A 12,051-nucleotide genomic window follows, 5' to 3' on the forward strand; every position below is an offset into this window, starting at 1 on the left:
ATGTTTCCAGACAAAAAGATGCTGTTAAGAGTAATCAAGAAGTACCATACAGGTACCTCAGCCTTGAAGGGCCAAGACCAAGCAGTCACATACTTGCAATTTTCTCATTTAATTTCCTTGGAGTGCAAGTATATTCAAGGAAAACAGAAAAGACCCTTCAAAAGTTGGTCCTGATGAAGAGATACAACCAAACCAGAGCATACCAGAAGCGAGAGTACATTTGGGGGAACGTGTCCAGCAGACACCTTTGCTTCCAATGTTATTTATTTTTTATTCTATCTACAGAGGGTTTTTTCCAGAAAAAAAGTCCCTTAATGGTAGTAACACTGGAAACACATGTACAGAGAGAACTACAGACAGACACCAGTTTTTTTAACAGGTATCTTAACAACACCAGGTTAAGGATTCAGAAGCTGCCAGTTTTTGCTACAACAGGGCTCCCATGGCTTCCACAGGAGAAAGAAGTTCACTAAAAAAACCCCACCAAAACCGACACCATCTCATGTCTATATGGCATTCAGTGAATTGTATTTATTTTCTATCTGATATTCTTCGTACCAGAAATCACCTTCTACATATGGAATCTGAATATAAAAATTCCTGTGAGACACCATATATTTATATTATTACACATATTTATGGCATTTTCACCCTTCAAATGATTCCCACAATTATTTCCAGCTGTGAAAGCAGAGGTAAGAGTTGAGGCCCCTCAAAAAGCAGATAAATAAATGCCTAAAAATACCAATGGACATGAAATGAATAGACTATCCTAGATCCAAAAGTTACATTAAGACTAAATTCACATTATTTCCTTTTTGCCTTAATAAATTCTTGAGGAGCACTAGCTCAAACACTGACTACCTCCTGAAGATTTTATTCTCGAAAAAGCTTCAACATCTGTTCTGAGCTGTACTGTAAAGCATCAGACACTATGTTTTAAGACTTACATTTTTAGCTTTTTAAACTACGGCACAGACTTGCAGTTTGCTACAAGAAACCCAAAGGCATTCTTTGGGAAAAAAAAAAATCGCGTTTTACTCTCCCCCTTCCAATTTCAAGAGGAATTGAAATAAAAATTCTTCAGCATGTCTCTGCTTAGATGTTACATGACCAAGCACCACTTCTCATCAGCCAGCTTGGGCAGAAAGCAAAAGAGCTCCTTAAATGCAGAGTGTGCTTTGCAGGCAGCACCTCAGCACTGTTTGCACATGAAAGCTCACGCCGCTATCGTCTTTATCTATGTGCTCTCAGTGCAGTGAGAGGCACTTGACTAGAGAGATTTACTTGATTAATCCTTGATTATAGATATCATTAATAATTTCCCAACGTTCACCCTTTAATTCAAAGTAAGAGTTCCTGAAAACAGAATACAAAAATACTCTTCCCAGCCAAGATGCTCAAGCCAGACACCAACAAAGGAATTATGTCTTACTCACACTGTCTTTTGTGGCTGAAAGGGAGGATGGAGTTTGGGTCATAGCAAAACACAGACTGCCTTGGAGGGAGAGGGGAGGACCAGAGAGGTCCTGGTGGCTGCAATTCCTCCCAGCCCCTCATGCTTTGTTCAAAAAGACTGCCACTTCCCAGTGACATGAGCTTTGCTTCTAGATCCGAAGAGCAGTGTCTTCACCTGCCTCAAAATCAAACACATTCAGGGCAGCATGGACCTGGGATTGCCCCCTAAGTACTGTCTTGCTACCAGGTTACTTACTACATTACTGTTCTTCAAAATTAACATCACGAGCCTTTTAAACCCTTCAGCAGGCATCTGGCTTTTGTTTACGGCTCCACACATGAAAGAGAAGAGCATCTTAGAAACTACCACACGTTTCTGCAAGGCCAATCTTACTCCTTCTTGTCATGCACTTCAAAATCTCACATCCCATCCCAAGGCTGACTAAGTTCTGTCCATCCCATGTCAGGACAGTTTAACTCACAGCACCCCTCTGACACCAGGTATCATGGCTTCATTAGTTAATGGCTTCATTAGTTCCACAGCTGCCTAAAGACTGACAGACCACATAGAATTCTCTCAGGAACAAGGGTAACTTGATCAGGGCAGCCCAAAGCAATCTCAGTGATGTCAAGGATAGGGAAAGAAGCAGAGCTTGCTGGCTCCTAAAGCTGTTCCTGTTGTCGATTTTGATATTAAAATGACCTAACCCACTCAAAATCTGACAGAGATCCAGTTAACACTCATTTTCTTCCCTTAAGTACTGCCGAGAATAACATCAACAAAGCACAGATAAAACATCCACTAAATGAGAAACCAGAAGAAAGAGGGTCATTTTAAAGATGTTTGCATTGGCACTGACACCTAAAGGAAGGCAGAGTGCATGATCTGGGGCAGTGCTCCACACTGTTACAATTCTCTCAAATGCAAAGAGCTGCTCATGGCTCCCATTCAATTTAAACAGCATCAGGCAGTCTCTGTTCCAGGACTTTGAAGTTCAGTCAAGTCTTGGGTGTGGAGGGAACAGCCTTGACCCCCAGAGAGGCTGAGGCCTGGAGAGAAGTGCTGGTGAGGACAGAACGGCTCCTTCCTCTTGGTCTCTAGTTTACTTGGAAAAGAGATGCAAAAGAAGACACAAACGGCTTTAAGAACGGCCTCACACCTTCCACTAAAAAACCCAGGAGCCCCAATGACAGGAATTTCCCTCAGCCTTCAAGATCTGCAAGGAAGCTCTCTGCCATTGGCTTTCAAACCAGCTGAAAGGATCAGCTCTAAATAGTTGCATTTCTTTCTTCTCTTGCTAAGTTAAAATGCTGAAGAGCTGTCACTGCAGCTGTGTAACAAGAGGCAGAAGACAGAAAGTGCCTCTCCCCTCCTATTGCAAGGAGAGGTCTGCACACAAGGTGCTTTAAGAATACTAAGAGAGTAGAAGATGGAGACCTTCCAAAAGGTCTCCTTTATGTCAGACACAGGCAAAACTCAAGATACTGACTTTCACTGCAACAAACTACTTAGCATCTAATTTTTAATACAGGCAGAAAAGACAGAAAGACACAGGATGAAGAGCAGGACACTGTGAACAGCACTCATCTTCCCTAAATCCTGGTCTCTGATCCACCCACTGTGACACCACGGTTCCAGTCTGGGACTAACAGCAGATAACGCACACTGTGCATCTTGTATCATTTGTCTTTCCCGAATTCCCTATATGTTTCTTAAGGACTTTATATTCCTCATACTCATTTTGCTAAGGATCCTGTGATTACCTAAATCCCAAGACAGGGCTGGGGATGTGGAAAGCCATTCTGATGGGAAGGAAAAGACCCAGTGTTTTGGACACCTCTCATCCAAAAAGGCCCTAAGTGACTATAGTGTGCTTTTGATCTTCAGAATAACAGCAAGTCATGCACACCCCACTGTCCTCTCAACTATGCCAGTCCTTCAAAAGGAGTAAGTCATGACTGGCAAAGACACACAACTGAATATACACATAACTTTCACCAAAACACTACACAGGTAGTTATAACAGCGCAGTAACATGATTTTCAGGAGATGATAATTGAAATTATGCCTCTTAGGAAAGGTACTCAGCAGCACAGTTTGCAACTAGATTAATCCCCAAAGGTAACAAGCAATTTATTTATACATGGGTCAACAATGATTCATATTCAATTCTGGAATTATGCATTTTTTAAGGAGATTTTAAGAGCAGAAAAGCAAATAAGATCAGTTTATACCACCTGTGGCTACAGTGCACCATCAGCGTTGTAGACCCATCAGTGTGGGCCATGAAAATAAAAATCAGGACAAGTTTGTTTGAATCAAATTTTACTACAGTAAAACATGGAATTCCACATGAAAACTGAGCCTTGATTCAAAATCAGAAGTCCAAAGAGTGAGGGGAGAGTTTCTTCAGGGCTTCACTGAGGCAAATGTGAAGAACTATCAAACAGTGGCACCCAGTGGTAAAGGACTTTCTGCAAACAGGAACACAATAGAAAAATTCAGGAGGGAGAAGGGGGAGGTCTGACCCAAATCCATGTTTATATACAAAAATACTGAACTGAAAGAGCAAACATACTAAATCCCCCACAATTTTAGCAGAAAGTATTACTTCTAAGTCATTCTATTTGTGTAATCATCAGCATTAGAGGAAAGTGACTCTTCAAATAGAAAAGGTTTAATGTGAAACAGGTATTTCTGAGGGAGAGAGGGAAATCCAGAGCAGCCAGCAGCCCCTTATCAATTGGGAGAGTGCAAACATTTCGAAGACTTGAGATACCTAAAAGGAGACTGATGAATCTTGAACAGTCTTAAAATCTAGTTCACAGGACTTTAGCAAGATTCTTCCCGGGAAGAGAGAAACATGGTGATAGTGGTTGTTTTTCCACTTGTTCCGTATTTTTTCACATGATCTAGAGAGAAAGATTGGAGACTAATGTGTGTCCCAGTGAGGCCAAACAATGTCCAGGACCAAAGGGTGTAGGTCATTCTCCTGGAACAGGAATCCTCTTCTGGATGCTGTGATGATAGCAAGGACAATGGTGATGGAGGGTTCTAGCAAATATTCAACCAGGCAGAAGTTTATATCAGATATAAGCCAAAAAGGTTAAAATTACCTTTGATATACGTGAAAAAATTTGGAGCAAAAGAAGAGGCAGGTTACTTAGCAACCCTGTAAACATTACAAACAACAGCAAACAAACTGCACAGCAAACAAAGTTTTCTTTGTTATAACGAAATTAGGAAGTTAAAAAGCAAATGGAAGAGGAAAGGAATGGAAATGGAAATGGAATGGAAATGGAAGGTCTGTAAATGGGAGAACGTGCCCCATATTGAGGTTGTTCTAACAGCTCTGTTCATTTGATTTTTCAGAAGTGAAGATTAATTACAGCCTAATAATCATATAAGCAACAAGCCTGACAATGCTTTGAGAAATTTTGATGACTGGGTATTGAGGCTAGAAAACAAATTACTTAAATAAGGAGCACATTTTTAAAGTGAGGGGAATAAAACCATCGATTTAGTAAAAGATTTGTGTTCAGCTGCACAGGGAGACCAAATTACAGGACCATAATTATTCCTTCTAGTTCTACAAATTTAAAATCTATGAGTGCAATTAATAAGTGTTTGCAAGGGGGTCAGAAGATTAGAATCTCTGCATTAATCAGGTAGTTATGCATTCAGTAGCTACAGCAACAAAAATGAGACCAAGCAAGCAAAGTATTTCTCATGCTGCCTCAGTTACTCCAGTGCTGTAAATCCCCAAGTCTTGCCAAAGGAGCACAGCAGGACTGCTGAACCAGATTTTGCTCTGTGCCACGTGCTGTTCCTTAGGGCACAGCAGCATCCTGCCTGGAGTTAGGGCACAGCACGATCTGCTGAGCTGTCACATCTCCCCTCCCCTCTGGGGCTCTCTGAATGACAACTTAAAAAGAATGCTAACCACCCATAAAAGAAGGCCATTTGCAACAAGTTTAAAAACACTGACATAATGAAAACCACACAGTCCACTGCAGCTTGCCAGTTTCCTAAACAGACTCATAGGTAGTTATGTAAAAGTTAAGTACTTCTTCAGGCCGGGCAGATATGTATCAATTACCTGCCAACTCAACAACTCAACTTTTCATTTTCTAGGAAGAAACCCTTCTCCTAGGAGGAAAAAAAAAAAAAAATCATCACCAGCAAAGCTTGCTTTTTTTCCTTCTCTTTGGTGACAAATGGCTCAGAGCAAGCATCCAGCCTCTGTTTTGATTTCTTAACACAGGGAGATTTCCTAGAAATAGACAAAAGGAAACAAAAAGAACTAATTTCCTTAAACCTATTGCTACTCCAAACTAACACACTCCCAGCTTAATCACAGGAAAGAAATAAAACCTTCACCTCAAGGAGTTAGTCTTGGCTCAGGCAACTACATCCACATTCCAGACTGCACTGTGTCCACAAAGAGACACCCTTCCTTGCCCGGACTTGTTTCATCCACTCTGAGCTGGCACAGATACATTTTAGTATGAGGCTCTGCACTGCAACTCAGTGGAAAAAGAAGCCACTACAAAGGAAAACAAGACCTGAAGGAAAAAGCAAAAATAAGGACACCAGTAAAACTGATGACCGATCTTCCAATAGTGAGGTAGAGTAAGAAATTTTTTTAAAAAGGCTGTTCCACACCCTCTTCATGACCTTAACCAAAAGCAGGAAGCTCCAGTGGTTTAAAAGGATTGAGTGGGTGTAAGAATGTATGGCAGCCAGAGAACAAGCCTCCTGGAAGCTACAAGTGGGCTTAGGACAGCCAAGCCTGATACACATGATTTCATTAAAATGCAACACTGATCAAAGGCGTCCTAAAAGAACACGACATGCTACACGGCATGTAGAGGAACATCATCTGCTTACTGTTTGATGGGAAGAATGAGAGATCTGAAAACCAGAAATTTACAGAAAATAAAAATGGAGAAAAATGTTGACACTCAGTCCCATCTGCCAAAGCTGGTGACTTCTCACTGGTGCTCTGGACGAGCAGCTACAATCAACAGCTTCTCCTGCAAGCTCATAAATCAGGAAGCTGTGACACCAGCGCAGGGCTGAGTATCAGCCAGAAGGCTGCACGTGGAAGGGCAGCAGAGCCTGCCTCACTGCTCAGGCGGAAGGGTGGTGTTCTCTACAGAAACAAACCTCCACCTGAACAGCATTGATGTGTTACACAACTGAGCCGCCTTTTGCTTCTCAGCCCCCCTGAAATGAAGAACCCAGAATGTCAATACCTAAAACAAAACCTGCCACACAAGCTCAGCATGAACACAAGGAAGATTTTAGCATATACTCCGGCAGGATGATTTGTTGCGTGTGCTGACACGGGACTGTTTCTAGGATGTCTTCTGTCAACTTTTTCTCTTTTTTGTCTTTTTAGAAAGACTTGAAAAGGTTCAGGAAGGGAGAAACAGACCACCACTCCCTAATCCCTCCAGAAAGGAACTGTTAAACAAACTTCAAGTAGTTAGCAAAGAAGAGTAAGAAACTAGAAGAAGGACCCCAATGCCTCCACAAAGGGATTGTTTGTTGAGCTTATGAACTGGTGGCAGGAAAGGAATTTCCTACAATTGTTACCTTTCTGCTTGAGAGACCACCTGGAGGAAAGTCTCAGGCTGTCCTTCCTCAGCAGCACTTGAGAAAGAGCTGTGCCACTGGAGTTTGTAGGACCGCCCCACTCTGCTCCTCACGTCTTTCTCCAGGGCTATAGAGAGGGCAGCTGCTCACTTGCTTTACGTGCTACAGAAGTGGAACTGAACTGGATCTAAACTTGAAATGCAAGAACTCTGAAGTATGTAAGTTGAACAAGAAATAAGCTCTCAGTAGTCCTAAGAGGCACTACAGGGATCTCCATCAAATGGTTAAAAACAAACCACCTGCATCCCGAAAAGTCACACACTAGTTTACAGTGGTCTCATAAAGGAAATGTGCATACTCTTCATGCTCAAAATTAACAAAAAACATTAAAGACAAAAACCAAAGGGCTGCAAAACAAGACTTCAGTAGAGCCAAGAAAGGGGCTGAAAGTCTTTATAGTAACATGCCTACAGCTGAGGAACAAAAGCAGTGTGAGGTCACAGCTTGGCTCCTGCTAGTCAAGGTTCACAAAAGCAGTGTACAGAGCTTCCAGAGAAGTGGATGCCATTTGTCATTCACAGACAGACAGCCCGACAGCCACAGCTCTGAAAGAGGCTGCTGCCAGCCCCAAGAGAAGAGGGCTTAAAAAAGGCCTCCTCACAAGCCTTAGAGCTCTCTTATTAACAACACTTCACAGGTGACTCAGCTTACTTTACAACAGGCACGGTGAAAAGCTGTCCTCTAGCTGGGTTTTACAGCAGCAGCTTAATTAATAGGATGAATACCTATTGATAGGCAATCATAACCTCCACTGCCAGCTGCACCTCTTCATGCCTGAAGCCAGCCCTGCTCTTTGTTCTCCTGCTGAAAACACAACTTGGGGAACTCTGAGCACTTGCTGCGCCTGCAACCAAAGAGAGAAACTTTCAGGCCAGCAAACTTTCTATGTTGGCAATAAACTGCATGTTAAGGACTCCTTAAAAACGTCACCATGCAGTGTGTCCTCAACAGGATGTCATCTCACTGTCTCAGATACTGGTAGAAGCAAGGAACAAATGGCAAGAGGTGTTTCTGTCATCCTTTTCCTGATCGCCTTCAATAGCTAAATGGGGTATTTAAAAAAAACCAAAAAAAAACCCCAAAAAACAAACACACTGAGAAATTGTAATTAAAATTCCAATGAGCCCATGTGGCTTTCAAGACTTTTAAAAAAGCACATCCCTGTTTTGCAAGCAGAAGCACTCCAACAAATGGTCACAGGTGAATAGTCAGCACTTCAGCGGACACATGCTGTGTCACATCCCACAAGCACTGCCTCTCATGCTTCCTATCACTAAATTAATTACTAGTTTTCTCCATGACTGCATAACCTACAAAGATGTTTTGGACTTATTAGAAGAAGAACTTTCTTTATGACTAAGGGTGAAAGGTGAATTGATATTTATGTAGGCATCTCATGCATTGCTAATTCCTGGGGTTGCACCTCACTATGGGAAAGGTGGTCTGCAAATGTGAGCGCTGTTTCTAAAAATATAAAAGGAGGTAGAATCCCTTTCCTTTTCTATAAATTCTTGACCTGTTACTAGTCCTATAAACCTGAGTGAAACAGACCAAACTGCCACAACACTTTGGAACATTTTAACCCAAGCTGTTCAAGTTGCTACACACACCACAACTTGTCCACCATCTTACAACACAATCACTTTCTCAACCTGCTTGCTTAACAAGCAGTGGAGAATTCTAGACTGCAAAGTAGAATATTAACATCTGCTTTTTTTTTTTTTTTAATCAAACAATCATATTTTGCCATGATTCACTGAGGAATTATGTTTTAAAACTGCAAAAAAATTACTGAACGAGGGGAATTCATCAACATTTGAAGCAGCACTGTTCATTATAACGGGCTTGGTCACATCAGAGGCTCGCTCAGTCTGTAGGAAAGCTGCCCCACAATTACAGTGAGGAACTGAGCCATGACAGAAGAGAGAGGCTCTATTCTCAGCTCTACCAAAAACTGGATTGTGATGCTGAGCAACTTTCCGAGCCTTAAATTACTCTGGAACAAGCTGTGGTTGTCAGCACAAGACAACGTGTTGGATACCAAAAGCAGAGAGAGCAAGACAGGCTTTTTTGGATGAGCAAATAAATAAGAAACATCATAAATTACAACAACACTATGCTTTGTTCTATTATAGGCAGCATTTTGTCAGACATTTTGGAGCCGTTTCATGTTAAGCACTCTTTTTTCTAGGATTGAACAAATGCTTGCTTTAGAATCAAGAGGCAAAATCCAAACAGGTAATTTGCTGAAATAAGTTTAGAAAATTAAAATGATGATGTTTAAAATAAGGTACAAAGTTATGAATTAAGAGATATACAGAATAGAATTTAGAAAGATGTTAAGGTTAATAACACAGAGGCTGTGAACTTCTTGGTGCTGCAAAACAAACACCAGGGATTTAGAAGTCTCATGCCTAAAGGATTGACACTATTTTCACCCCAAGCCTATTTTTATGAATTTCTTCCTTCCCAAGTTATTACCAAAGTCCCCAGTGATTTCTACTTTTTTTTTTGTTATTTGTCTGTGGATTTATCATCTCAACAACAAAAAGAGACACATTAAACACATGCTTTTTTAAGCTGCACTAGTAAAATGTTCTCAGAAATTACTCCAAGACAAAAATCCACATTGAAAAGCCGGAATGAGAGCTGGGAGCCTGAGGGCTTTCCTATCCCACTGGTGAATACAGCATGTTCTTTTTGAGCATGTTCATAATAAGACAGAGACCCATTTGTCAAAATCTGTCCTCTTTAACACAGCATGTATTCCTCAACAGCCTCGGTGCTCAGCAGGGTGTAAATACCTTAGCCACTTCCCCTATGTGAGTTTAACATATACATTAGTGTTTAAGATTGAAGCAAATGTTTGCTACAATTAATTCCCATTTAATCTAAGAATGTGAATAGTCATCCTTTAATATGAATGTTAACAAACCAGCCATTTTTTCATATCATCATATGTGATGTTGAACACAGGCTTCTGACCTGCTACACTGAACCCAGCAGCTTGTCTGCACAGAGGATGTTGTCCCACTGATCCCCACGAAAGATCAGAAAAGCGGCACAGAAACACAACAAAGGCAGCAACAGGATCCACTTCCAGTTTAGAAAGGCATTTGGGTATGAAAGCTACCAGGCTATCAGAAGTAATCCAGGAGCCTTCCCCTGCACAGACTTGTCATTAATACTTCTTGCTCTCTTCGCCTGCACCTTTCCAGCACTGCTGAGAGCAGCAACACCACAGGTACCAATGGCACCACATTGCAACTGGCAAATGAAGATGGTGAATATGGGCTGAACACAGTGTCTGTTCATCCGGATGTGCGTCTTAAGGATCCTTCCAGCAGACAACACTGCTCTGCTCCAGCCAGTCCCAGCTCCTCATACTGGAGAAACCCTACAGCAGCTGATGCTGTACCTGCATGAGCAAACAGCCCCGCAAAGAAGCAAAACCCTCAGAAAAGACAGGCACAGTCAGCTGGGACTGCAGCTTCTGCCTGTGCAATGTACTAGTGAAAATCAGCACATGGATCTTCAAGCAGTTACTCCAGAGTGAGAACAGAAAAAACACAGTCAGTTAGTGCAGAGACTCAGCTCCCTTCAACCCTACAGAACAACTTGTACGAAAAGATTAGAATCCCAGTAACTCTGAAATATCAATCCTATTCAAGTTTCATTAGACCCTATGTTATACATTTATTTTACAAACGGCAATTGGAACAAAAATTAGAGCAACCTCACTGTTCACACATACTTGAGGGAGTCACTGTGCTCCATCAGTCTACACAGATGACTGAATCATTATCCCCATTTTATATACTCTACCTTGCTGTAAGTACCTTTGGGACTTATAAATAGTGGAACTTTTGCAAATTTTACTGACTGCACTCAGCCAACATTGTGTCCCTCCAGAGAGATACAACTGTTAGCTCATCTTTCACACAAAGGTAACATCCCACTCACATTTTAGGTAACTGTTTAGTTCAGATTTCCCAGATAAAAAAGTTGGTTGCCACCTTCATCCCCAAATCTGACCTTGCCAGCACTACTAACCTGTTTGCTGCAGATTGGCTGCATGAGATACATTATTATGTGCCTTTGAGCAGGGTGACAGCCACCCCCACGAGAGCACACAGCATGGCACCATCTCATACGTAGCTAAGCCATCAACTCCATAGTTTTGGGTGAAACACCCTCTTTTCAAGAGCCATTTCCATCTCACCAACATACCTAATTACACATACACCTCAGGGCCTGGTGGCAAAACAGCAAGTCTTTGTGGCTGGGCAGGGGTACAGGTTTTGATTCAGGAAGTGTACACCTGCAAATTAGTTTTGATCTGCACCCTACTGTGCTCAGTGCTTTCCCATGGCTTCCATTCAACATAAACACTTACTACCATTGAAAACACAGTGCTTCCAGGAAAACAATGTTTAGTTAAATTCACACAGTGATAAAAAAATTGCAGTAAGACCATTAAAAGTTTGAAATCAATGGATGAACTTTCCCACAGAGCAGCTTTACTAAAATGCACACCAGCAAATATACCTGGCTCACCTTCAGAAGTACCACTCTCACTAGTAGGGAGGCAACATTTTGTTAGTAGTTTTCTAGTAGAGACAAAATGGGTAAGTTTGTAAAGGCTACAGCACAGATTCTTTATCAGGGAAAGAGATCTATGCAAATTTCAGAGTTTATCTCATCCAGGGTTTTTTTCTATTGCTAGAAAGTGCTGACATCCATTTAGTAGAAAACCTCTGAACATGTCTTTTAAATATCCCTTTCCAAAAACCTCCCATGGGACAGCTTCATTACTTCAGCAAGTGACTCGAGAAGCAGGATATATATTAAATGAGTATGGCAGACACAGAAGGCCAAGGCAACAAGAATTTCATCCAATTTCTCACACCTCATTCTACCCTTCTGATGAA

General features: G+C 41.5%; 1 protein-coding gene across 4 annotated transcripts in view; it reads right to left on the reverse strand.

The window, feature by feature from the left end:
- The window catches only part of FAM107B (family with sequence similarity 107 member B), a 59,302-nt gene that overhangs the window by 13,452 nt on the left and 33,799 nt on the right, over positions 1-12,051 (reverse strand). The window contains exon 1 of one of the 4 annotated variants that reach the window (XM_069035193.1): positions 7,061-7,145. The exons of the other annotated variants lie outside the window; for them this stretch is intronic. The gene's annotated coding sequence lies outside the window, so the exon portion shown is untranslated. Of the gene's footprint in view, positions 1-7,060; positions 7,146-12,051 lie in introns of those variants that run through there. 4 annotated transcript variants of the gene reach the window in all.

Source organism: Aphelocoma coerulescens, chromosome 1A, assembly GCF_041296385.1.
Source record: "Aphelocoma coerulescens isolate FSJ_1873_10779 chromosome 1A, UR_Acoe_1.0, whole genome shotgun sequence".
In the NCBI taxonomy this organism is placed as follows: domain Eukaryota; kingdom Metazoa; phylum Chordata; class Aves; order Passeriformes; family Corvidae; genus Aphelocoma; species Aphelocoma coerulescens.